Raw genomic sequence first — 26,812 nt, 5'->3', positions numbered from 1 at the left:
GTTTCTCTCATGTTTTTTCTTGGTAAAGTGCAGGTAATATATTTCTCCAGGAATACAACAGAAATGAAATGATAGTGCATTTGAAAATGATCTATTACTGATGATATTAATTTATAAAAGTGTTTTCAATATGTGATATATACTGTTATGAAGATGTTTCATGGAAGCCTTGCTGTAATATGATTTGTATTTCTTGAGGGGGAGATTACTTTTATATGAAGTTTCTTTTTTCCCACATTCACATTTGATCCACCTTGAATATTCTGTACAACTGCATAGAAAGCTTAAGCTTTCACTGAGGCTGTGCTGCGTGCAATCTTTATTCATAGAGACGTGAACAAAATGAATCAAGGCCTGTCAGAGATAAAGGGTTCAGAGTATTAAAAGAGGGAAACAAAAGTCACCCTGGGATGACAGGGGAAGATATCATGTATAGGGTACTGTATTAATAGTAACAATAATACTTATTTATCAGAAAAGTGTACTAAGCCCTGTGTCAGGTGTTTTAGATGAATTGCCTTTATTTTACACTGCGATTCTATGAAATATGTACTGTTATTATTTCAACTCTCACAGATGAGGTGATGTAAAAACACTGTATTTTAGAATCAGGAGTGCTGTATATAAGTTTCGATCTTGCTGTTGCTTGTGTATTGGTTAGAATAGCATTTCCCGAATTGATTCAGTGAGCTAATACATGTTCATTGACAGAAGGATTCCAGATCAACATACATTTGAGAAATACTGTGTCTTGTATTCCCCCAATGCAGAAAAACAGAAAACATAGCCATGTAGTTTTATGTGTCTACCTAGTCTGTATCCACTGTGCTCCATGTTATCCTATTTTAGTATCTTCATAGTTCTTATCACTGGCTGCAGTTATTTATTTGCTACTTTGTTTATTGACTCCCCTCATTAGAAAGAATGTTCCATGAGAGCAGGGATTATATCTTGTTCACTGTCCTAACTCCCAAACTTAGATCAGAGGCTGGGATACCATAAAGTGAAAGTGAAAGTCTCTCAGTCGTGTCCTACTCTTTGCAACCCCATGAACTATACAGCCCATGGAATTCTCTAGGCCAGAATACTGGAGTGGATAGCCTTTCTTTTCTCCAGGGGATCTTCCCAACCCAGGGATTGAACCCAGGTCTCCTGCATTGTAGACAAGTTCTTTATCATCTGAGCCACCAGGGAAGCTCCTACTAAATATAAATATTTAGTGATTTATATTTCAGGATATAGTTAACTTGCAATTTTTATGTTAATGGAGGAAGAGTGATCAAGATAATTCAAACCAGCGAATAACATTTAATCACTTATTTTCAGTCATTTATTAGGATTTATTTAGCTTAAATAAATCCTATAAATTCTATACTGCTAAATAGGATTTATTTAGTTTCTTTGGCAGCAAATTTTCCACCCTAATTATGTTTTGTATTGGGTAATACAAAAATATTTTGACTTAAGCAGCGATTTTAAACCAAGGAGATGCAGTACATAGAGTACTTCTACATGCTCAAGTACTGCATCAGTTGTTTTAGATTCTTGTTTGGAAGTAGGGAAGTAGAGTATTTTTTAAAAAGGAAGAGAAAAGGAAAAGTACAAGCCTGAGCTTTTGCAAAAAACATAGTGATGTAAATGGATATATGACTCTCCACTTAGGTATTTCTTTTTTTTTTTTTTTAATTTTTTATTGGAGGATAATTGCTTTACAATATTGTACTGGTTTCTGCCGTATATCAACATAAATCAGCCACAGGTATTCATATACCTCCTCCCTCTTGCACCTCCCTCCCATCTCCCACCCCATCCCACCCTTCTAGGTTGTCACAGAGCACTGGGTGTACTCCCTGTGTCACTGAGCAAATCCCTACTGACTATCTGTTTGACATATGGCAATATATATGTTTCAGTGCTAGTCTCTCAAATCATCCTACCCTCTCCTTCTCCCACTGAGTTCAAAAGTCTGTTCTTCATGTCTGTGTCTCCTTTTCTTCCCTGCATGTAGGATCGTCAGTATTGTCTTTCTACATTCCATGTATATGTGTTAATAATTAAGATATTTGTCTCTTTCTGACTTACTTCACTCTGTACAATAGGCTGTAGGTTTATCCACCTCATGAGGACTGACAGGTACCAGACCACCTGACCTGCCTCTTGAGAAATCTGTATGCAGGTCAGGAAGCAACAGTTAGAACTGGACATGGAACAACAGACTGGTTCCAAATAGGAAAAGGAGTGCGTCAAGGCTGTATGTTGTCACCCTGCTTATTTAACTTATATGCAGAGTACATCATGAGAAATGCTGGGCTGGAAGAAGCACAAGCTGGAATCAAGATTGCAGGGAGAAATATCAATAACCTCAGATATACAGATGACACCACCCTTATGGCAGAAAGTGAAGAGGAACTTAAAAGCCTCTTGATGAAAGTGAAAGTGGAGAGTGAAAAAGTTGGCTTAAAGCTTAACATTCAGAAAACGAAAATCATGGCATCTGGTCCCATCACTTCATGGGAAATGGGGAAACAGTGGAAACTGTCAGACTTTATATTTTTGGGCTCCAAAATCACTGCAGATGGTGACTGCAGCCATGAAATTAAAAGACGTTTACTCCTTGGAAGGAAAGTTATGACCAACCTAGACAGCATATTGAAAAGCAGAGACATTGCCAACAAAGGTCCGTCTAGTCAAGGCTATGGTTTTTCCAGTGGTCATGTATGGATGTGAGAGTTGGACTGTGAAGAAAGCTGAGCGCCAAAGAGTTGATGCTTTTGAACTGTGGTGTTGGAGAAGACTCTTGAGAGTCCCTTGGACTGCAAGGAGATCCAACCAATCCATCCTAAAGGAGATCAGTCCTGGGTGTTCATTAGAAAGACTAATGCTAAAGCTGAAACTCCAATACTTTGGCCACCTCATGTGAAGAGTTGCCTCATTGGAAAAGACCCTGATGCTTGGAGGGATTGGGGGCAGGAGGAGAAGGGGACGACAGAGGATGAGATGGCTGGATGGCATCACTGACTCGATGGACACGAGTTTGGGTAAACTCTGGGAGTTGGTGATGGACAGGGAGGCCTGGCGTGTTGCGATTCATGGGGTGGCAAAGAGTCAGACACGACTGAGTGACTGAACTGAACTGAATGTGCCATTATATATCCTCCTCATGGATGGTTGGATGGCATCACCAATGAAATGGACTTGGACAAACTCTGGGAGATGATGAGGTAAAGGGAAGCCTGGCATGCCGAAGTCCATGGGGTTGTGAAGAGTTGGACATTACTTAGCAACTGAAGAACAACAATGTTCCATTGTATATATGTACCACAATTTCTGTGTCCATTCATCTATCGACGGACATCTAGGTTGGTTCTATGTCCTAGCTTTTGTAAAAAGTGCTACAAAGAACATTGGGGTACTTGTGTCTCTTTCAGTTATGGTTTTTTCAGGGTGTATGCTCAGGAGTGGGATTGTTGGGTCATATGGTAATTCTGGCTTCTCAGGTGGCACTGGTTGTAAAGAACCTGCTTGCCAGTGCAGGAGACGTAAGAGATGCGGATATGATCCCTGAGTCAGAAAGATCCCCTGGAGGAGGGCGTGGCAGCCCACTCCAGTATTCTTCTCTAGAGAATCCCATGAACAGAGGAGCCTGGAGGGCTACAGTCCATATGGTTGCAAAGAGTCAGACGTGATGGAAGCGACTTAGCATGCACACACACATGCATGGTAGTTCTATTCCTAGTTTTTTTTTTTTTTTTTTTAAGGAATCTCTATACTGTTCTCCATACTAGTTGTATCAGTTTATGTTCTCACCAACAGTGCAAAAGTGTTTCCTTTTCTCCACATCCTGTCCAGTATTTATCGTTTGTAGATTTTTTAATGATGGCCATTCTGACAGATGTGAGGTGATACCTCATTGTAGTTTTGATTTACATTTCTCCAATAATAAGCAATGTTGAGCATCCTTTAATGTGTTTACTAGCCAGTTGTATGTCTTCTTTGGAGAAATATCTGTTTAGGTCTTCTGTCCATTTTTTGATTGGGTTGTTTTTCTGGTATTGAGCTGCATAAACTGCTTCTGTATTTTGGAGATAATCCTTTGTCAGTTGTTTTGTTTGCAATTGTTTTCTCCCATTCTGAGGATTGTCTTTTAATCTTGTTTATTGTTTCCTTTGCTGTGCAAAAGCTTTTAAGTTTAATCAAGTCCCATTTGTTTACTTTTGTTTTTATTTCAGTTACTCTAGGAGGTGGGTTAAAGAGGATCTTGCTGTTAGTATGTCAAAGTGTGTACTGCATATATTTTCCCCTAAGTGCTTTATAGTTTTTGGCCTTACATTTAAATCTTTAATCCATTTTGAGTTTATTTTTGTATTTGGTGTTAAAAAGTATCCTTGTTTTTACATGTAGCTGTCCAGTTTTCCCAGCACCATTTATTGAAGACGCTTTTTTCCATTGTATAATCTTGCCTCCTTTGTCAAAAATAAGGTGCCCATAGGTGCATGGGTTTATCTCTGGGGTTTCTGTCTTGTTCCATGGGTTTGTATTTCTGTTTTTGTGCCGGTACCATACTGTCTTAATGACTGTAGCTTTGTAGTAGAGTCTGAAGTCAGGAAGGTTGATTTCTCCAGCTTCATTCTTCTTTCTCAAGATTGCTTTGGCTATTCAGGGTCTTTTGTGTTTCCATACAAATTGTGAAATTTTTTGTTCTATTTCTGTGAAAAATACCATTGGTAGTTTGATAGGAATTTCACTGAATCTGTAGATTACTTTGGGTAGTATAGTCGTTTTCACAGTATTGATTCTTCTGATCCAAGAATATGGTATATCTCTCCATCTGTTTGTGTCATCTGGAATTTCTTTCATCAGTGTCTTATAGTTTCTGCATGCAGGTCTTTTGTCTCCTTAGGTAGATTAATCCCTTGGTATTTTACTCCTTTTGTTGCATTAGGTGTTTCTTAAGTAAGGTGATCTAGGCTCTAGTGTCTGCTCTGCACTGTGAATAATAAGACAGATTTTAGTAATCTGCTTTGCTTGCCTGTATCTTTCTCCCTCTTTTAAATAACTGTAGTGATCTGTGTTTCACTGTATAATGGAAGAGTCTTTTTTGTTTTTTAATTAATAGAAAATCCAGAACACTTCAAGGTTTGAACCAAACTATGGATGATAATTTCTAGATGAGGAAGAGTGGTTGGACCACCTGGACTTAAAGTGAGAAAGAGGAACTGCCCATGTAGTATAGCTTCTTCCCCATCTGTAGAGTTTATCTTCCAAAGTTGATCATTGCTGAAACTTTGGAGTATGTTGCCTCTTCCCCCAAGGGGAGCTGTATTCCTCTTGCATGTCATTGTACCTATCCTGTGGCTCAAAGTGAACTTAAACTGGATGATCAATGGATAGAAATTTAATACAGAATTCTGAAAACTGCAGGTAGCTGGAAAAGTCATCAACATCAGTGGTGTGTCACTGTGATTGAACTGAAGGCTGAATGCAGAGACTTAGAAAATTTATTACTCCACTGTTTGTATGGGAATATCTTCCCTGTACAGAACTCACCAAGATTTTCATAAAATTGAGTTTGGAAGGCAGATTTTCAGTTAGATGGCAGTAAGAATTAAATTGAGAAGACCCCACAAGAAAGGGGAAATGTACCAAACATCTCTGTATCTTCCCACATGAAAATTATTCTTATAGAACATCATTTGCTACATGCAACTTAAAGTTTATGTTTAACAAGGAGTCTGCCCTTTATTTCTTTTCTTGCCTTCTTTCCCAGCTACTTTACCTTTGCTTCATAAATGCATTCACAGTAAGTATTCTAAACTGCTTTGTAAATAAGAATACCTTTATGTATAAATATAGAAGATTCTAAGTGAAAATATAGCTGATTATGAAGGAAATAGGTTTTCTCTTTATTTTGCTAAATTTAAAACAACACTGATAAATTGGAAGCTAAAATCCAACCTACTGTGACTTCATAGGACAGTTTTCTGTGATAACTGCACAACATGCTGTTTTGGCTTTTGATGGACCATTTTTCATTTTTTGTTCTTCAGAGTCTGCTTAGTCTGTGTAACCTTAAACGTTAAACATAACCTTCAACATATTTATTAGTAAAGTGTTTTATAAACAATGTTATGTGAGGCTGCCTATTTCAATGTGTATGTTTGCTCAGTCGTGCAGCTGTTACAACTCCATGGACTGTAGCCCGCCAGGCGCCTCTGTCCATGGAATTCCCCAGGAAAGATTACTGGAATGGGTCACCATTTTCTCCTCCAGAGTTTCTTCTTGATCCAGGGATTGAACCTGCCTCTTCTGTGTCTCTTGCATTGGCAAGAGGATTCTTTATCACTGAGCCTCCTGGGAAGAGGTGCCTATTTCAATATTAAATATATAAAATATGTCATACTTAAGCTCATGTGGCTTATCCTTTGATTCTGTTGGTATATTACAGAGTTGAACAAACCAACGTAGATTTCATTTTTCACTTGTATTTTCATGGATCAGTGATCATTCATAGAGTTATTTTTTGAGGTGCTATGAATTTTGAGGTTTAGCATTCATACATTTAATATTAATTAAACTTAATCTTTGGAGTTATTTTTAGATCTTTAAATAGAATGATTAATCATCTTCTTCAAGGATATAACCTTAGCATTTTTATTTGAGGGCATGTTCTTGAAAAGAGAAGTTTGAGTTTTCTCAGGTTTGAAGTATGGCTGTTCACTAAAAGGTTACATTTAAAAAATGTTAATTTCTTGTTCTGTTTACTTTCTTGATGTAAAATATCATACTGTTTTATGTTTTAAGACTGTATGTTTTTGTTCCATAAGGTAAGCATGCTGCTGCTAAGTCGCTTCAGTCGTGTCTGACTCTGTGTGATCCCATAGACGGCAGCCCACCAGGCTCCCCCACCCCTGGGATTCTCCAGGCAAGAACACTGGAGTGGGTTGCCATTACTGGCATCTTAATACCTTCATTTTATTTTTTCTTATAGTTCTATGATTAAATAGCTTAGAAGTTTATCAGCAGTTATTTTGCCATGATTTTTCCAGTCTCGCTTGGAAGACTAAATTCTTTTCTTTAAACGAGTCATCTAAAAGGACCCATGAAGATAATGTTCCTCGAATTCTTTCATATTCATAATTGAATAATGATTTTATTTATTTTTAAATTATTTTTGGCTGTGTGGCTCGACTTGTGGGATCTTAGTTCCCCGACCAATGATTGAAATGGGCCCTCAGCAGTGAAGTGCGGAGTCCTAACTGCTCGACCACCAGAGAATTAAATGATTTTATATAGCAGTTTAATTAGGTAAATTTGGGACACATTTTTTTGAGAAACTTTGTAGTGGATATTATGTTCTAGAGTTGAAGTTGGAGGCCTCTGATTTTCTTTTTATAGTGGCAGTATTTTGTTTCTTTCAGAGTTTTCTGAGACATGGAATGCTGTTTCAATATTTAGTAAATCTTTCTGTAATTATATCTTTAAATATTTATTCTGTTATTATGATGGTCTTCTTGGGCTCCAGTTATTAGTTTATTGTTTGTCCTTTTTCATATCTATCATTTACTCTAAACCTGTTGTGTTTGTTTTTACTTTTCCTGCTTTGTTCCTTTTCAGAAATGTCTGTTTTCTTGAGTATTTTTTACAGTTTCAATTGCATTTCTATGATAACTTAATTTTTTCCAGGTCTTTTCTAAACTGTCCAGGTTTATATTACATCAGATATTATCTAGTTATCTTTTACCTGAGCACTTATATCTCAGTTCGGTTCAGTCGCTCAGTCACGTAGGACTCTTTGCGACCCCATGGACTGCAGGACGCCAGGCTTCCCTGTCCATCACCAACTCCCAGAGTTTACTCAAACTCATGTCCTTTGGGTGGGTGATGGCACCAAAATCTCATCTTCTGTAGTCCCTTTCTCCACCCACCTTCAGTATTTCCCATGCATGCTAAGTCACTTCAGTTGTGTCCGACTCTGTATGACCCCATAGACGGAAGCCCACCAGGCTCCCCCGTCCCTGGGATTCTCCAGGCAAGAGCGCTGGAGTGGGTTGCCATTTCCTTCTCCAGTGCATGAAAGTGAAAAGTGAAAGTGAAGTCTCTCAGTCGTGTCCGACCCTCAGCGACCCCATGGACTGCAGCCTTCCAGGCTCCTCTGTCAATGGGATTTTCCAGACAGGAGTACTGGAGTGGGGTGCCATTGCCTTCTCTGAATCTTTCCCAGCATCAGGGTTTTTTCAAATTTGTCAGCTCTTTGCATCAGGTGGCCAAAATATTGGAGTTTCAGCTTCAGCATCAGTCCTTGCAATGAATATTCTGGACTGATTTCCTGGTTGGATCTCCGTGCAGTCCAACGGACTCTAAAGAGTCTTCTCCAACACCACAGTTCAAAAGCATCAATTCTTTGGCTCTCAGCTTTCTTTATGGTTCAGCTCTCACATCCATACATGACTGCTGGAAAAACAATAGGTTTGACTAGACGGACCTTGGTTGGGAAAGTAATATTTCTGCTTTTTAAATATACTGTCTAGGTTGGTCATAACTTTCCTTCCAGGGAGTAAGCGTCTTTTTATTTCATGGCTACAGTCACCATCTGCAGTGATTTTGGAGCCCCAAAAAATAAAGTCAGCCACTGTTTCTATTGTTTCTCCATCTATTTGCCATGAAGTGATGGGACCGGATGCCATGATCTTAGTTTTCTGAATGTTGAGTTTAAAGCCAACTTTTTCACTCTTCTTCACTTTCATCAAGAGGCTCTTTAGTTCTTCTTCACTTTCTGCCATAAGGGTGGTGTCGTCTGCATATCTGAGGTTATTGATATTTCTCCTGGCAGTCTTGATTCCAGCTTGTGCTTCATCTAGCCCAGCATTTCACATAATGTACTCGGTATATAAGTCAAGTAAGCAGGGTGACAATATACAGCCTTGACGTACTCCTTTTCCTATTTGGAACCAGTCTGTTGTTCCATGTCCAGTTCTAACTACTGCTTCCTGACCTGCATATTCTCAAGAGGCAGGTCAGGTGGTCTTGTATTCCCATCTCTTTAAGAATTTTCCAGTTTATTGTGATCCACACAGTCAAAGCCTTTGGCATAGTCATTAAAGCAGAAGTAGATGTTTTACTGGAACTCTCTTGCTTTTTCAATGCTCCATCAGATGTTGGCAATTTGAAATCTGGTTCCTCTGCCTTTTCTAAAACCAGCTTGAACATATGGAAATTCACAGTTCACGTATTATTGAAGCCTCGCTTGGAGAATTTTGAGCATTACTTTACTAGCGTGTGAGATGAGTGTAATTTTGCAGTAGTTTGAGCATTCTTTGGCATTGCCTTTCTTTGGTATTGGAATGAAAATTAACCTTTTCCAGTCCTGTGGCCACTGCTGAGTTTTCCAGATTTGCTGGCATATTGAGTGCAGCACGTTCACAGCTTCATCTTTTAGGATTTGAAATAGCTCAACCTGAATTCCATCACCTCCACTAGCTTTGTTCGTAGTGATGCTTCCTAAGGCCCACTTGACTTCACATTCCAGGATGTCTGGCTCTAGGTGAGTGATCAAACCATCGTGATTATCTGGGTGTAAAGATCTTTTTTGTGTAGTTTTTCTGTGTATTCTTGTCACCTCTTCTTAATATCTTCTGCTTCTGTTAGGTCCATACCATTTCTATCCTTATTGAGCCCATCTTTGCATGAAATGTCCCCTTGGTATGTCTAATTTTCTTAAAGAGATTTCTAGTCTTTCCCATTCTATTATTTTCCTCTATTTCTTTGCATTGATCACTGAGGAAGGCTTTCTTATCTCTTCTTGCTATTCTTTGGAACTCTGCATTCAAATGGGTATATCTTTCCTTATCTCCTATCTTATCTTTGCTTTTTGCTTCTCTTCTTTTCACAGCTATTTGTAAGGCCTCCTCAGACAGCCATTTTGCTTTTTTTGGATTTCCTTTTCTTGGGATGGTCTTGATCCCTGTCTTCTGTACAATGTCATGAACGTCCATCCATAGTTCATCAGGCACTCTATCAGATCTAGTCTCTTTAATATATTTCTCACTTCTACTGTATAATTGTAAGGAATTTGATTTGGGTCATACCTGAATGGTCTAGTGGTTTTCCCTGCTTGCTTCAATTTAAGTCTGAATTTGGTAATAAGGAGTTCATGATCTGAGCCATAGTCAGCTTCTGGTCTCATTTTTGCTGCCCGTATAGAGCTTCTCCATCTTTGGCTGCAAAGAATATAAATAGTCTGATTTTTGTATTGACCTTCTGGTGATGTCCATGTGTAGAGTCTTCTCTTGTGTTGTTGGAAGAGGGTGTTTGCTATGACCAGTGGCACAACTCTATTAGGCTTTTCCCTGCTTCATTCTGTACTCCAAGGCCACATTAGCCTGTTACTCCAGGTGTTTCTTGACTTCCTACTTTTGCATTCCAGTCCCCTATAATGAAAAGGACATCTTTTTTGGGTGTTAGTTCTAGAAGGTCTTGTAGGTCTTCATAGAACCATTCAGCTTCAGCTTCTTCAGTGTTACTGGTTGGGGCATAGACTTGGATCACTGTGATATTAAATGGTTTGCCTTGGAAACGAACAGACATCATTCTGTCGTTTTTGAGATTGCATCCAAGTACTGCATTTCAGACTCTTGTTGACTGTGATGGCTACTCCATTTCTTCTAAGGGTCTGTTGCCCACAGTAGTAATGGTCATAATGGTCATCTGAGTTAAATTCACCCATTCCAGTCCAGTTTAGTTTGCTGATTCCTAAAATGTTGATGTTCACTCTTGACATCTCCTGTTTGACTATTTCCAATTTGCCTTGATTCGCGCACCTAACATTCCAGGTTCCTATGCAATATTGCTCTTTACAACATCGGATCCTGCTTCCATCACCAGTCTCATTCACAACTGGGTGTTGTTTTTGCTTTGGCTCCATCTCTTCTTTCTTTCTGGAGTTATTTCTCTACTGATCTCCAATTGTGCCTTTTTACACCAGCTTCATTTTTTTCCTTTTAAAATTTACAGCAAAAGGTTTAGCCACAGTTTTCATTCATTTTCTGGCAGTATTTTTATAATAAGAGTTTTGTGTTTTTGCTGTTTTTTTGGTCTACCAATAGTTTTCCCCATAACTTTCTTCCCCCTTTTTGGTGTCTTTAATAGATGTGTGCTTGTTCCTTTGTGATAACTTATCTGGAAATGTGAGATTTTTGCCTAGGTTTCACCTTTGTTTTAGGAGATTTTCAACAGGACAGAGCTTGAGCCACATTCCACACTGGCTAATTTTCCTTTTGACTCATGGTTTTCAGAGAAGGCGCTGGTGACCCACTCCATTACTCATGCCTGGAAAATCCCATGGATGGAGGAGCCTGTTAGGCTGCAGTCCATGGGGTCACTAAAAATCGGACACGACTGAGTGACTTCACTTTCACTTTTCACTTTCACGCATTGGAGAAGGAAATGGCAACCCACTCCAGTGTTCTTGCCTGAAGAATCCCAGGGACGGGGGAGCCTGGTGGGCTGCTGTCTATGGGGTCGCACAGAGTCGGACATGACTGATGTGACTTAGCAGCAACAGCAGCAGCATGGTTTTTGGGTGTGAATTCATTTGTTGTTCAGTTCCTCAGTCATGTTTGACTCTTTGTGATCTCATGGACTGTAGCACACCAGGCTTTCCTGTCCTTCACTATCTCCCAGAGTTCGCTCAGACTCATGTCCATTGAGTCAATAATACCATCCATCCTTCTCATCCTCTTTTGTCCCCTTCTCCTACTGCCCTCAATGCTTTCCCAAAAGCATCATGGTCATTTTAGAAAAGGCAAAGGAACCAGAGATCATATTGCCAATATCCAGTGGATCATTGAAAAAGCTAGAGAGTTCCAGAAAAACATCTATTTCTGCTTTGTTGACTATGCCAATGCCTTTGACTATGAGGATCACGACGAACTGTGGAAAATTCTTAAAGAGATGGGAATACCAGACCACCTGACCTGCCTCTTGTGAAACCTGTATGCAGGTCAGGAAGCAACAGTTAGAACTGGACATGGACCAACAGACTGGTTCCAAATAGGAAAAGGAGTACGTCAAGGCTGTATATTGTCACCCTGCTTATTTAACTTATATGCAGAGTACATCATGATAAACGCTGGGCTAGATGAAGCACAAGCTGGAATCAAGAATCCTGGGAGAAATATCAATAACCTCAGATATGCAGATGATACCACTCACAAAGAAGAACTAAAGAGCCTGTTGATGAAAGTGAAGGAGGAGAGTGAAAAGTTGGCTTAAAGCTCAACATTCAGAAAACTAAGATAATGGCATCTGGTCCCATCACTTCATGACAAATAGATGGGGAAACAGTGGAAACAGTGTCAGACTTTATTTTTTTGGACTCCAAAATCACTGCAGATGGTGACTGCAGCCATGAAATTAAAAAATGCTTCCTCCTTGTAAGAAAAGTTATGATCAACCTAGACAGCATATTAGAAAGCAGAGACATTACTTTGTCAACAAAGGTCTTTCTAGTTAAGGCTATGGTTTTTCCAGTAGTCATGTATGGATGTGAGAGTTGGACTATAAAGAAAGCTGAGCACCGAAGAATTGATGCTTTTGAACTGTGGTGTTGGAGAAGACTCTTGAGAGTCCCTTGAACTGCAAGGAGATCCAACCAGTCCATCCTAAAGGAAATTAGTCCTGAATATTCATTGGAAGGACTGATGCTGAAGCTAAAGTTCCAGTACTTTGGCCACTTGATGCAAAGAGCTGACTCATTTGAAAGGACCCTGATGCTGGGAAAGATTGAAGGCGGGTGGAGAAGGGGACGACAGAGGATGAGATGGTTAGATGGCATTACCGACTCAATGGACATGATTTTGGGTAAACTCCGGGAGTTGGTGATGGACAGGAAGGCCTGGTGTGCTGAAGTCCATGGGGTCGCAAAGAGTCGGACATGACTGAGTGACTGAAGTGAAGTGAAGTGAACTGAACTTTTCCAGTGAGTGAATTCATTATCTTTCACTGATTAGTTGAATTAGGCAGCTGTGGGGGTTTTGCAAGGCAGCTTCACTTCGTGCTAGCCCAGACAAACTAGTCCTGCAAGTATAGCATGTTTGTGTTATTCCTTATTTAGACCCAGCTCTTCTGACTTTGAGATTTCAACTCTGTCCATATGTATTCTTTCTTCCAGTTCATGAATCTTATCCCTCTGCTGGACATTTATGTTTTGCCCCTCAGAGGGAGTCTCCATCTCACCTCTGAGAAGTTTACTTTGCTGGCTGCTTGTGAGAGGTGCAGTTGACACTTTCTGCCCTTCGTCCCACAAGGACCCGCGATTAACCTCTGTTTTGAAAGCTCCTACCTATTTTTGATCTGAAGTTTTAGTGGGATTTGTAGTTTTGCTAAAAATGCAGAATGTGTTTTTATTTCTTATTTTCTTTGCTGATTTTGGATTAATTGCTCTTTAATGCTTTCTAAGAAGAGTAAGGGGAACTACTTTATCCACAGTATTAAAATTGGAGGCCCATATTTTTAAAGTAAGACAAAAATTCTTGATGTCAGTAGTATGTATAGTTTAATATTCCAGTATATGGTAGAAATAGACTTAAATGAGCCATTCCTCACCCCATCCTGCTCCTACAATGCAGTCTCTGTTCTCTTTAGATACCATAGAGCAGTGCTACTCAAAAATGTCAGTCTGTTGATAAGGGGCTTGAGCCATAATGTAAATCAGTGATTTACATTTGTGCAACTTCCTTCATCAAAATAGTTTTCTTTCAAGAAAAATGTCAGCTGAACTAAACAATATGTTTTAAGGACATAATTGATTTATATTCTGGTAAAAATTTCTCATTTTGTTGAGGACTGATAACAGTTGGTAGATCAACAGGCTGTGAACAGTATTGAGTAGCACTGCTGTACAGTATGGATGTGTGGCTGTTAGGTGGAATCATTACATAGTTAATGCAGTTGTTCCTTTATTTATGATTATTATTGCCACTGGCCAATTGTGTAATGAACATCACTGGTTAGCATGGCTGAAATAAAAGTGTTGCTTCTCTATAATTAGGAGTCCTTGGGATGAGGGATGTTTTGCCATATACTTTTTCTTTGCTAGGGACTCCTCAGTGTAGTGATTTATTTCTCTAAGCCATACTGTGGAGAGATCATGCAGAGGTGGCTTCTGTAAGGAGGATACTGCTTTATGAGAATTTCAGGAGTGTGAATTGGATAATTATAAAGAGTTGTAGAATTCACTGTTATAATTCTGGATGAATATGTAAATTTAAAGATGTGCTGTCTAAAATGTTTCTCTCAGCTCTGTTGGTGGGGAGGCATGTGGAGAAATAATAAAATAGTAGAATTTTAGTTTTTTGTCTCCTAAGACTTCCAAGTGATTGAAAGATGTGCTTTTCTGGATATGGTCTCTGTTGTCTAATTGCCCATTTGACTTCTCTGTATCAGAAATAAGAGACATATCATGGAATTAGGTACTTTTCATAAGCTTTGTTATTAATATATTCCTAATAAACTTTGTCCATGAGGTCATGGTTTTTCCCATCAGTATACATTTTTAAGATTGTTAGTTATTGGGAGACACCAGGTCCTTTATAAGAAGTGAACTTTTCATTATAACTTTAGAAAAATATTTTCTAAGCAGTAAAATACTACGTTTTAGACTAAAGATTGGCTCCTCTTGTGGTTCAGCTGGTAAAGAATCCACCTGCAATGTGGGAGACTTGGGTTTGAACCCTGGGTTAGTTTTGTTTGTTTTTTAATTTTATGTCAATTTAGTAGTTCTCCCTTATCTTTGGAGCATATATTGTTCCAAGATCACCAGTGGATGCTGGAAACCTCAGATTATACACACACAAACCATGTGTGTACTGTTTTTTCCTATAAATGTATACCTATGATAAAGTTTGGAGAAGGCAATGGCACCCCACTCCAGTACTCTTGCCTGGAAAATCCCATGGACAGAGGAGCCTGGTAGGCTGCAGTCCATGGGGTTGCTAAGAGTCGGACACAACTGAGCAACTTCACTTTCACTTTTCACCTTCATGCATTGGAGAAGGAAATGGCAACCCACTCCAGTGTTCTTGCCTGGAGAATCCCAGGGATGAGGGAGCCTGCTGGGCTGCCGTCTATGGGGTCGCACAGAGTCGGACATGACTGAAGCGACTTAGCAGCAGCAGCAGCATGATAAAGTTTAACTTAAATTAGGCCCAGTAAGAGATCAGTGGGCTTCCCTGGTAGCTCAGCTGGTAAAGAATCCACCTGCAATGCAGGAGACCTAGGTTCAATCCCTGGGTTGGGAAGATCCCCTGGAGAAGGGGAACGCTACCCAGTATTCTGGCCTGGAGAATTCCACGGACTATAGTCCATGGGGTTGCAAAGAAGTCAGACACGACTGTGCGACTTCCCTTTTCACTTCTCAGACTAAAGCTTCAGGGCCAAGACACATTATAGAAATATATTTGAATATATAGGAACAGTGCTTGAAACTATGTATATATCTTTAATGGGAAAGACTTACTTTAACTGTTCTGATTATAAAATTTATTTATTTTTTTGCTTCTTCAACTTTATTTTTTATATTTGAATTTAATTCTTTTTTAACACTGCAAATATTTTGTATTGGAGTATAGCCAATTAACAATGTTTTGATAGTTTTGTGAATGGTGAAGGGACTCAGCCATATGAATATATGATTCCATTCTCCCTTAAACCCCCACTCCCATCTAGGCTGGCACATAACATTGAGCAGAGTTCCATGTGCTATACAGTAAGGTTTTGTTGGTTATCCCATTCTGATTATAAAATTTAATTATGAGATAAATACCTGTGGGTAGTCCAGCTTACCCAGTGACATTTTTGAAATAATTTTCCATCTTTGCCAGTCACTTTATTAAAGTGAAAGTTTGAAACTAACATGTGCCATCAGTGAAGTTAGTATAGTACTTTACTGTCCTAGGAATACGTAATCTTAGAAAAACATAAAATCTGAGGTCATAGAATTCGTAGGATGAATTCACAACAGTGGAAAAAAATTTATTTTTCATTGCTGTCTAGATTCTTTTCTGGTGCCACCAGATGTCAGTGTAATCACAGGACCAGAGAAATACACAGTAGATAAAATTGTTGCAAATATTCTTTTTTGCTTTGTGAAAGAGATAGGGAAAAGGTTTGCACAAATTAGATAAACAATGAAAAATATTTTATTGTTGAATTGTATAGAAAAATGAAGTGCATAATGGAGAATAGATGCAGAACTTCAGAGTGTAGATGCAGTTAAAAATTCATGTATAAATTAAATGTACTAATATAATATATAGGTAATCTCTGAGATCCCTCAGAAATCACCAACTTCTTGCTATAAGTGGAGGAGATGTCCAGCCTGTGGTTAAACTGTTCTATACATGCTTCAGTTCAGTTCAGTTCAGTTCAGTCGCTCAGTCATGTGTGACTCTTTGCGACCCCATGAATCTCAGCACGCCAGGCCTCCCTGTTCATCACCAACTCCCAGAGTTCACTCAGACTCACGTTCATCGAGTCAGTGATGCCATCCAGCCATCTCATCCTCTGTCATCCCCTTCTCCTCCTGCCCCCAATCCCTCCCAGCATCAGAGTCTTTTCCAATGAGTCAACTCTTCACATGAGGTGGCCAAAGTACTGGAGCTTCAGCTTTAGCATCATTCCTTCCAAAGAAATCCCAGGACTGATCTCCTTCAGAATGGACTGGTTGGATCTCCTTGCAGTCCAAGGGACTCTCAAGAGTCTTCCCCAACACCACAGTTCTAAAGCATCAATTCTTAGGCGCTCAGCTTTCTTCACAGTCCAACTCGCACATCCATACATGACCACAGGAAAAACCATAGCCTTGACTAGACGGACCTTTGTTGGCAAAGTAGTGTCTCTGCATTTGAATATGCTATCTAGGTTGGTCATAACTTTTCTTCCAAGGTGTAAGCGTCTTTTAATTTCATGGCTGCAGTCACCATCTGCGGTGATTTTGGAGCCCCCCAAAATAAAGTCTGTGTTTCCACTGTTTCCCCATCTATTTGCCATGAAGTGATGGGACCATTTGCCATGATCTTAGTTTTCTGAATGTTGAGCTTTAAGCCAACTTTTTCATTCTCCTCTTTCACTTTCATCAAGAGGCTTTTTAGTTCCTCTTCATTTTCTGCCATAAGGGTGGTATCATCTGCATATCTATACAGCCTTACTGATCATGATATTTCTCAGTAGAATTGTGGTCAAAATCTGAGCCTCAAGATGAAAGAGTATATTTCTAGCTTGTAGATGTAAAAAACTCACTACAATTTTTGCGTTTCGACAGAACTTGTCTGCAGGAGTTCCTTAGAACACAGTGTCACTTTAGGCATTTTTCCAAAAGAATATTCAGTAGGATAATCACATTTTTAAAAGTCCTTCCTTTAGAAATTTATTCTTTAATGAATGCTGCATTAAATAATGATCATTGCTTACTATTTTTAGTTTGAGTTTCTTATTCCTAGATTTATTACTTATATTTTGTGTAGCTCTTTATTTCTTATCCTGTTTCTCCCAGATGAGAATCCTGTGTTGAGTCCACATGTTCATGAAATCTTTGTGTGGGCCTTGTGACTGCACTCAGTGTGCTCCGTGCCTCAGCTGAGTTTTGATTTTGGTTAGAAGTTTCATGTGCGGATGCTTCCATTTCCTTGATTTCTTCTTTTCAACAATATTTGATATTCAGGTTATGTTATCCCAGATTACTTCTTTTTCCCCTCTTAAATATAGGAAATGGAAAAACTGTGTTTCTTCAACAGTATAAATGTCTCCCTAGAACTTATTGCAGGAAATGATGTTCTCATATCATTTTTGCTTTCTTAGACTTCAGTTTGTATAGTTTCTTCAGCACAGTAGTCTGACCTGTTGTGGGAAGAGCAGTGTCCCTATCCTCAGAGCTTCTGGTTTTTCTTTTCTGCTGTCTCAGCTAGAGTCTTATAGACAAAATCTGTTTGGATTGAAGAAAGGAAAGCCTTTCTCCCCTCTCTCTGTGTACCCCAGGCACTCTGAGCTCTGTCTTCAAAATGAGATGTTTTATTTCATCTTTATTCTTTATCCTTGAACTTTGGTCTCTGTTGGATGACAGTGTAATATCAGATCCTATGATTCTACTTTCTTTTTCTCTTTGAGAATCCACAGTACTTTTCCAGGTTCCAGAATTACTCATTTCCTTTCTCTCCTGGAACACCTGTCTCAAACCATAGGAACCACAACTAATGGCCTGGCCCCCTGTCCTCATTGCCAGGCATGTATCTTGGAGGTAGATATGCCTAGTATTCTAGGTTAAATTCAGTTCAGTTAAATTCTAAAATGTAGACCAAAGCTGTCCTGTGGAACTTGCCGCTACTGATGCTGCTAAGTCACTTCAGTCATGTCTGACTCTGTGTGACCCCATGAACAGCAGCCCACCAGCCTCTCCCGTCCCTGGGATTCTCCAGGCAAGAAAACTGGAGTGGGTTACCATTTCCTTCTCCAACCCAATGCATGAAAGTGAAAAGTGAAAGTGAAGTCTCTCAGACGTGTCCAACTCTTCGCGACCCCATGGATTGCAGCCCACCAGGCTCCTCCATCCATGGGACTCTCCAGTCAAGAGTACTGGAGTGGGGTGCCATCACCTTCTCCGATGAATGAGTCTACCTATTTGTAAAAATGTGACTGATGAAAACAGTGCAATCACTAGGTTATCACACTGTGTGAGTTCAATTGTCAAGAGGGAGCAACTCAAAGGACATCACACAATCTATAAACCAGCTGGAAGGAGCCATCCAGACTGCCGTGCCGAACCCTTTCTGGGCGATGATTAGACAAGTCCTCATAGATGATATACTGTGTGCAGAAGCGCTGATCAGAATCAGGTTTGGCATGGTACGCGACTGTATTGATGGTTTGAGTCATGTCACTGTCTGGCTTGGGCTTTCTAATGAGGATCTGGCCCCCACTGGCTGCGACAAGCTTAAAAAGGTTGTCCTTTGGATAGTGTTTGAAGGTTCCCCCAAAATAGAAGTAACATCCATCAAACAGCTTTGGCAACAGCTGTTCTCTGTTGAACCTGCTTTTCTGTGGTCCTTCAGGAATTTCATACTTTTCTTCCTGTTCGCATTCTTTGCTTGGTAGACATGCTTTCACCCATTCAAATTTTAGGATCCAGCATCCACTGAGAATTCTAAGCATACATTTCAGGGTGCTTTGAACTGTATCACCAGGAATAATGATATGAGTTACTGTACTGTCAAACTCAGCACATTTTTTAGCCTTAAGAATCCTTGCAATCTCCAGAAATTGAGAGCAAGAATGAAGTAGTGACTCCTGAAAAGACAGTCTCTGCAAACTATCTTCCGTCCAAGAAATCCTTGCCATTAGGTTGTAATGGGAAGCGTGGGCATCACAACAGAATTTCCAGTCCTGTTTCTAAGAGATGCAGAAGCAGCAGTCAGAGCACTGGTGGAAACTCTGTTAAGCGAACAGTGCTCTCAGAAAACATGCCATTGCCTGGCTGTTCTTCACCACCTTCAAACAAAGTTGGTGACACGTTAAGGAGGAAAAGCCGTACTGTATTGGATGAATCCGTTAGCCTTTCACCAGGTACGCTGCCTTCTACACTGAATAGTCCAAGTTACAGACGAATGATGTGTAGTCCCTCAGCAACAAAGCTGTGGCCCATTACCTTACAGCTGTGAAGAGAAATCATCGAGGAGAGACTTTGCTCCATATTGCTTCAATTAAGGGTGACATCCCTTCTGTTGAATACTTCTTACAAAGTGGAAGAGACCCAAATGTTAAAGACCATGCCAGATGGACACCATTGCACGAAGCCTTCAGTCATGACCACCTGAAGGTGGTGGAATTGCTGCTCCAGCACAAGGCGTTGGTGAGCACCACTGGGTTTCAGAATGACTCACCTTTTCATGACGCAGTGAAGAAGGGGCATGTGCACGTTGTCAAGCTGTTACTTGCCTTGGAGGCTCCAGGGAGGCAGTCAACATATTTGGTCTGCAGCCTGTGGATTATGCAGGCAGTAAAAATATGAAATCGCTGTTGCTGCTACTGGAGAAGAAGGAATCATCATCAACCAGCCATTGCTCAGTAGTAAACACTGGTCAGCATTGGGATGGGCCTCTTGCACTTATAGGCAGTGGACTTTCTTCCGAACAACAGAAAACGCTCAGTGAGCTTGCAACAATTCTTAAGGCTAAAAAATGTGCTGAGTTTGACAGTACAGTAACTCTTGAAAGTGTCCTAAATTTGTACTGTCCAATCACTAGCCTAGTGTGGATCTTGAACAGTTTCCATGAGGCTAGTTTGATTGACGTATTCAAATTTTCATTTTATTTTAATCAGATATAAGTAGCCACATATGGCTGCTGGCTTCTGCATTGGAGAGTGTAGCTCTTTGTACATCCTTAAATGAGCTGTAGTCCTCTTCTGTCTTCGGAATGTTGGTCCTTTTTGCCATAGCATGTAGTACTAGGTGGGTCCCATGTAGAGAGGTGAGGGAACAAAGAAAACACCAACTTATCCTGTCAACTTTGCTTATCAGTGGGATGGTAGAAATTGCAACTGAATTTCCCTCATTATTCTCAGTTGATTAGGTGATTATCAGACTTACGCTCCAAACCATCTAAAGAAGTGTCTTTAGGTCTGTGAAAACTTTGACAGGAAGTGGAAGGACAAAAAAAAAGCATAAAGGTTCTGTGTTAATAAACATCTGCCTACCTGTAGACCCAGTTCCGTTTTTTGAAAGAGAGAAAAATCAGGCAAGTGAATGACTGTTCATAGAGGAGGTGACCATGGAAAGAAAGGATTATGGGCTTTGAATTCCTTTTTTGAATGGGAAATAGTGTATATGTTTGTAAGATCAGTTATGGCTGTGGAGGAGGAAAGTTAAACATAAGCATTTATTAAACTAATAAAGCTGATTTGTGGGTGATTATCATGGAGGAAATAATTTGGACAGTAAATTGGGGAAACCTCAGAGTCTGCACTCTCATTTTGAAGGGGACCTGAATATGCGGTTCCTGTAGTGCTGGTGATGTTTGCTGCAGTTAATTGGGTTGTTGGTCAGAAGGACTGATTCTGCAAAGGGGACAGACTGACCTTAGGGTACATGGAGTGTTGGTGACCAGTAAGAGAAGTTTAATCAGAGGTCTGTATAATTGAGGTATAATTATGGCCTAATTCCTCATGATTGAAAAGCTAATAACCTTCTGAGTATCCTATTTGTAGAGTGTTAGGAAGAGAAGTTGACCAGTAGTTTATCAGGAAGTGGGTAAGGGGACTGAGGGAGGGAAAGAAGGAACATTTATTGAGCACTTATATATTTACTTATATTAATTATTTAGTCAAAATAAAAACCCCTAGGTAAGTAGATTAGTCCTATTTTATAAGTGTGAATGAGGGAATAACTTGCTCGTAGCTGGGCAGAGTGCCTGACTACACAGTCTGTGTTCTTTCCATTAGAGTTAGGACACCATTATGATCCTAAATTATAATTCGATATGTTTGAGACATCTGAGCATTTGTGTGAGCATGAACCAGTAGATGGCAAATTTGGGGGTAGAATTAATGGTTTTCAGGTGGGGATTTTTATTTGCGTGACCGGGAGGTAGGGGGGCTTTTGGGAAACATGGGTATTGAAGAACAGCCTGGAATTCATATTTGAGCCCTGTAGTGAAAGGAGCTGAAAGCAGAAGGTGAAGGATATGTTTCTGTGAGCAGCTCTGAGAGGCACAGGGTTATTAGTGGCCCTACACTGTAGGAGGCTTAGGGACAGAACATGTTGAAGGTTAGGGTACAGGGCATCTTTTCCACGGGTGGTCAGATACATAGCATGTTGCCTATACAGTAGGACTGCAGGGAAACCAGCAGTACTTTGGCATCTTGCATATTCAGAATTGGGAGATAAGCCTATGGCCTGGGTGACATTCTCGTTGGCACTGTGCCAGTTATAAACTTCAAATGGCCTTTACAACTGTGAACCACCAGGAAGGTGTCTCAGAGCAGAAGATGAGAGGTTTAGGAGACTAGAAGTCTTTGTTGGGGTAGAATTTGTTAGGTAATGCAGTTTCCATATAATGCAGGTGGGGCCATGAGCTAGTGAAAAATACTAAAAACTTTTATTGTGAAGCATTTAAAATGTATTTGAAAAGAGAACATAATATAGTGAACTCCTGTGTACTGTCAGCCAGTTATAGCTATTATCAAATTGTTTCTTCTGTAACCCCAATGTCAGGATTTGAAATTTTAGTTTACAGTTAACATGACTTGACTTGTACCCAAGTTAATGAGTCCCAAAGGAACTCAGAACAAAGACAGTGTTATATTTTGTTTATTTATTCATATCTCGACAACTTTCAAAGAGAATTTAAGGTAACTGATGCTTAAGGTAAGAGTAAACATTACACATCTACCAGAATGGCTAAAAAAGAAAAGATTGAAGTGCTTATGAGGATGTGGAGCAACTGGAAGATAGATTGCTGGTGGGAGTGTGAATTTGTTTTAGCCACTTAGAGAAACTGTTTGGAAGAATTTACTAAAGCTAAATATGTACATATCTTCTGTCCCAACAATTCCGTCCTTAGGAATATATGCAAAAGTAATGTGTATCAGTGTTCACTAAAAGTGACATGTACTAGAATATTCTTATTGTTGCACACTCTTTAACAGCCCCAGACAGAAAGCTATCCAAATAGCATCTACCAGCAATAGAACAGGTAAATAAATTGTGTTCTGTTTACACAATGAAATGGTATACAGCAACAAAAAGGAGTGATCGGCAACTGGAGGCAATAATACTGACAAATCTTATAAATATAATGTTGAACCAGAGAAGCTAGATGAAATAGAATTCAGATCTTCCTCAACTTAGGAAAGGGTTACATCCCAGTAAACCCACTGTAAGCTTAAAATGTTGTAAGTTAAAAATCCACTTAATACATCTAGCCTACCGGACGTCATTGCCTAGTCTAGCCTACCTTAAATGTGCTCATAACACGTTCATTAGCCTACATTGTGCCTTACATTAGGCACAAACATCTTACACAAAGCTTATGTTATAATAAAGTGTTAAATATCTCATGTAACTTATTGAAACTATACTGAAAGTGAAAAACAGAATGGTTGTGAGTGTGTCATTTGTTTATCCTCATGATTTGGTGGCTGTCTGATGGGGAGCTGCAGCTTGCTGCCACTGTCCAGTGTTGTGAGAGATGGTCATACCACATGTTGCTAGCCCAGGAAAATATCAAAATTCAAAGTGCAGTTTCTTCTGAATGTGTCTCCCTTTTACATCATTGTAAAAGTTAAAAAATCGTTGCTGAACCGTCTTAAGTTGAGGACTGTCTATATTTTCTGGCTCTTTACAGAAAGTTTGCTGACTCCTATTCTTTTTAATATTACCGGGACTAGTTGAGGGAGTCCTAACTAATAGCTGGGAAGCTTGGTCTCCAGTCTGATAGACATTAGCTCTGTGACATTGGGCAGATCACTCAACTCCTCAAGATTTATGTTCTGAACAAGCAGGTGATGAGCTGTGCTCCTAGAAGTTTCTACAAATTCATTTTTCCTTAAAAAAAAAAAAAAAAAGCAAAAACACCTAACTTTTTTCAGGGCTTACAAAATTTGACTTCTTTGTACCTTTGTTGCTTTATTTCCTCTCCTGACCATCTTATTATTCCTTACGCATACTCAGCTCTTCTACCTCACTGCCTTTATACTTCCTATTTCCTGTTTGGAGTACTCGCCTTCCACTTTTTTGCATGCTTACTGCTTCTCTCATTTCTCTGTTCAGAAGTTTCTGTTTCAAAGAGATGATGTCTGTCCCATTTTCTACCGTGGCATTCTCCCAACCAAGTACTAACCAGATCCGACCCTGCTTAGCTTCCGAGATCAGACCATAGCATTCTCAAACTCAGTTACTGCCTGTTACTTTACCTGGTTAGTTTCACTTTTTTTTCAAAAAATAATTTCACAGTTACTTTTGTCAGAACTTATTTTATCCGTGTGCTTACTTATTATCAGTCCCGCTAGAATAGAAGTTCCATGAAGGCAACTGCTTTGTAGGTTGATTGCTTTCTATGCCTCTTGTGCTTAGTACTGTCTTTGGCACGGTTGAACGATTGGATTAATTTGACTATTGCTGAGTCTTAAAGGACGTGGTAAAATGGTCAGTTTTCTTTTGAATGCAAATAAGAGCCCTGGATTGGAAAAGGTCAGTTTTCATTCCAATCCCAAAGAAAGGCAATGCCAAAGAATGCTCAAACTACTGCACAGTTGCACTCATCTCACACACTAGTAAAGTAATCCTCGAAATTCTCCAGGCTTCAGCAATACATGAACCGTGAACTTCCAGATGTTCAAGCTGGATTTAGAAAAGGCAGAGGAATGAGAGATCACGTTGCCAACATCTGTTGGATTATTGAAAAAACAAGAGAGTTCCAGAAAAACATCTATTTCTGCTTTATTGACTATGCCAAAGCCTTTGACTGTGTGGATCACAATAAATTGTGGAAAATTCTGAAAGAAATGAGAATACCAGACCACCTGACCTGCCTCTTAAGAAACCTGTAGGCAGGTCAGGAAGCAACTGTTAGAACTGGACATGGAACAACAGACTGGTTCCAAATAGGAAAAGGAATACGTCAAGGCTGTATATTGTCACCCTGCTTATTTAACTTCTATGCAGAGTACATCATGAGAAACGCTGGGCTAGATGAAGCACAAGCTGGAATCAAGATTGCTGGGAGAAATATCAATAACCTCAGATATGCAGATGACACCACCCTTATGGCAGAAAGTGAAGAAGAACTAAAGAGCCTCTTGATGAACGAGAAAGAGGAGAGTGAAAAAGTTGGCTTTAAACTCAACATTCAGAAAACTAAGATCATGGCATCTGGTCCCATCACTTCATGGGAAATAGATGGAGAAACAGTGGAAACAGTATCAGACTTTATATTTTTGGGCTCCAAAATCACTGCAGATGGTGATTGCAGCCATGAAATAAGACTCCTTGGAAGGAAAGTTATGACCAACCTGCTGCTGCTGCTGCTAAGTTGCTTCAGTAGTGTCTGACTCTGTGTGACCCCATAGACCACAGCCCACCAGGCTCCCCTGTCCCTGAGATTCACCAGGCAAGAACACTGGAGTGGGTTACCATTTCCTTCTCCAGTGGATGAAAGTGAAAAGTGAAAGTGAAGTCACTCAGTTGTGTCTGACTCTTAGCCACGCCATGGACTGCAGCCCACCAGGCTCCTCCGTCCATGGGATTTTCCAGGCAAGAGTACTGGAGTGGGTTGCCATTGCCTTCTCCCAACCTAGAGAGCATATTAAAAAGCAAAGACTTTTCTCAACAAAGTTCCATCTAGTCAAGGCTATGATTTTTCCAGTAGTCATGTATGTATGTGAGAGTTAGAATATAAAAAAAGCTGAGCCCCGAAGAATTGATGCTTTTGAACTGTGGTGTTGGAGAAGACTCTTGAGAGTCCCTTGGGCTGCAAGGAGATCTAACCAGTCCATCCTAAAGGAAATCAGTCCTGAACATTCATTGGAAGGACTGATGCTGAAGCTGAAACTTCAATACTTTGGTTACCAGATGCCAAGAACTGACTCATTTGAAAAGACCCTGATGCTGGACAACAGAGGATGAGATGGTTGCATAATATCACCAACACAACGGACATGATTTTGGGTAAACTCCAGGAGTTGTTGATGGACAGGAAGGTCTGGCGTGCTGCAGTTCATGGGGTTGCAAAGAGTGGGACATGACTGAGTGAATGAACTGAACTGAACTGAAGAGCCCTGGAAAAAAATTAACTATTATTATAGCTAAGTTGATTTCATTGGCTTGTTGTTTGCACCCCCTTTTATAATCATTTAAATTCTTCCACAGAGCTGTCAAGTATGTGTATATAATCATCCTTAACTTACATGTAATGTGAAGTCTTAAGTACAGTGACTACTTCCAAAACACTGGTTTGCTGATTTTCTGGGATCTGTAAGTGAATATGGCTTTTGTTTTTGTTTTTAAAATCAAATTTTGTAAAATTTCAGGCATTATTTCTTCAACTATGTTTTTTTGGTGCCTGATTCTTATTCTTTTCTCCTTTTGGGACTCCAGCTAATGTATGGTGCACTGTTTGATGTTGTGCACAGGGCCCTGATACACGGTTGGTTTTCCTTTAGTGTTTTTTTTTCCTCTCTCATTTCTTTAGATTGGATGATTTATATTAATGTCTTCAAGATCATCAACTCTTCTACTATCTCTGCTCTTTCAAGCACATCTATTTGTTTTTTCAGTTCTAGAATTTCCATTTGGTTCTTTTTTTTTTTTTTTTAAAGTTTTTTCCCTCTGCTCAGATTCTCTCTCTAGGCTCTCTGTATACCATAGATATTAATATATTTTTATAGTAGCTGCTTTAGTTAATCTATTCAATCCAGAATCTGGACCGTCTTGGGGTTAGTTTCTCCTTACTACTTTCTGACTTGTATACTGGACATTGTGGATAGTATTTCATAGAGACTTGAATTTTGTTATCCTCTGAGAAATAATGATTTTTTTCTTTTTTTAAATAATAGATTATTTATTGGCTTATCACCTTAAATATGTTTAGATTTGGTTTTATGCTCTGTTGAGATCATATTTTCCAGGTCTGACCTCCAGGAGGACTCAACTCCCATCCTCTGCCTGCATTCTGATCAGAGCTTATTTTAGGTTTTGTTAGAGAAGATCTGGAAAATCCCATAGATGGAGGAGCCTGGTAGGCTGCAGTCCATGGGGTCGCTAAGAGTC

At 39.7% G+C, this 26,812-nt stretch overlaps 1 protein-coding gene and 1 pseudogene across 5 annotated transcripts in view; one reads left to right on the top strand and one right to left on the bottom strand.

Annotated features, from left to right (window-relative positions):
* ASB3 (ankyrin repeat and SOCS box containing 3) overlaps positions 1-26,812 on the top strand; it is a 120,742-nt gene that overhangs the window by 44,316 nt on the left and 49,614 nt on the right. The window lies entirely within an intron of this gene.
* Positions 18,663-19,386, bottom strand: LOC133256478 (BRCA1-associated RING domain protein 1-like; annotated as a pseudogene).

This window comes from Bos javanicus, chromosome 11 (genome assembly GCF_032452875.1).
Source record: "Bos javanicus breed banteng chromosome 11, ARS-OSU_banteng_1.0, whole genome shotgun sequence".
NCBI lineage: Eukaryota > Metazoa > Chordata > Mammalia > Artiodactyla > Bovidae > Bos > Bos javanicus.
The sequence above is the reverse complement of the archived record's forward strand: the minus strand, read 5'-3'. Positions and strand labels throughout refer to the sequence as shown.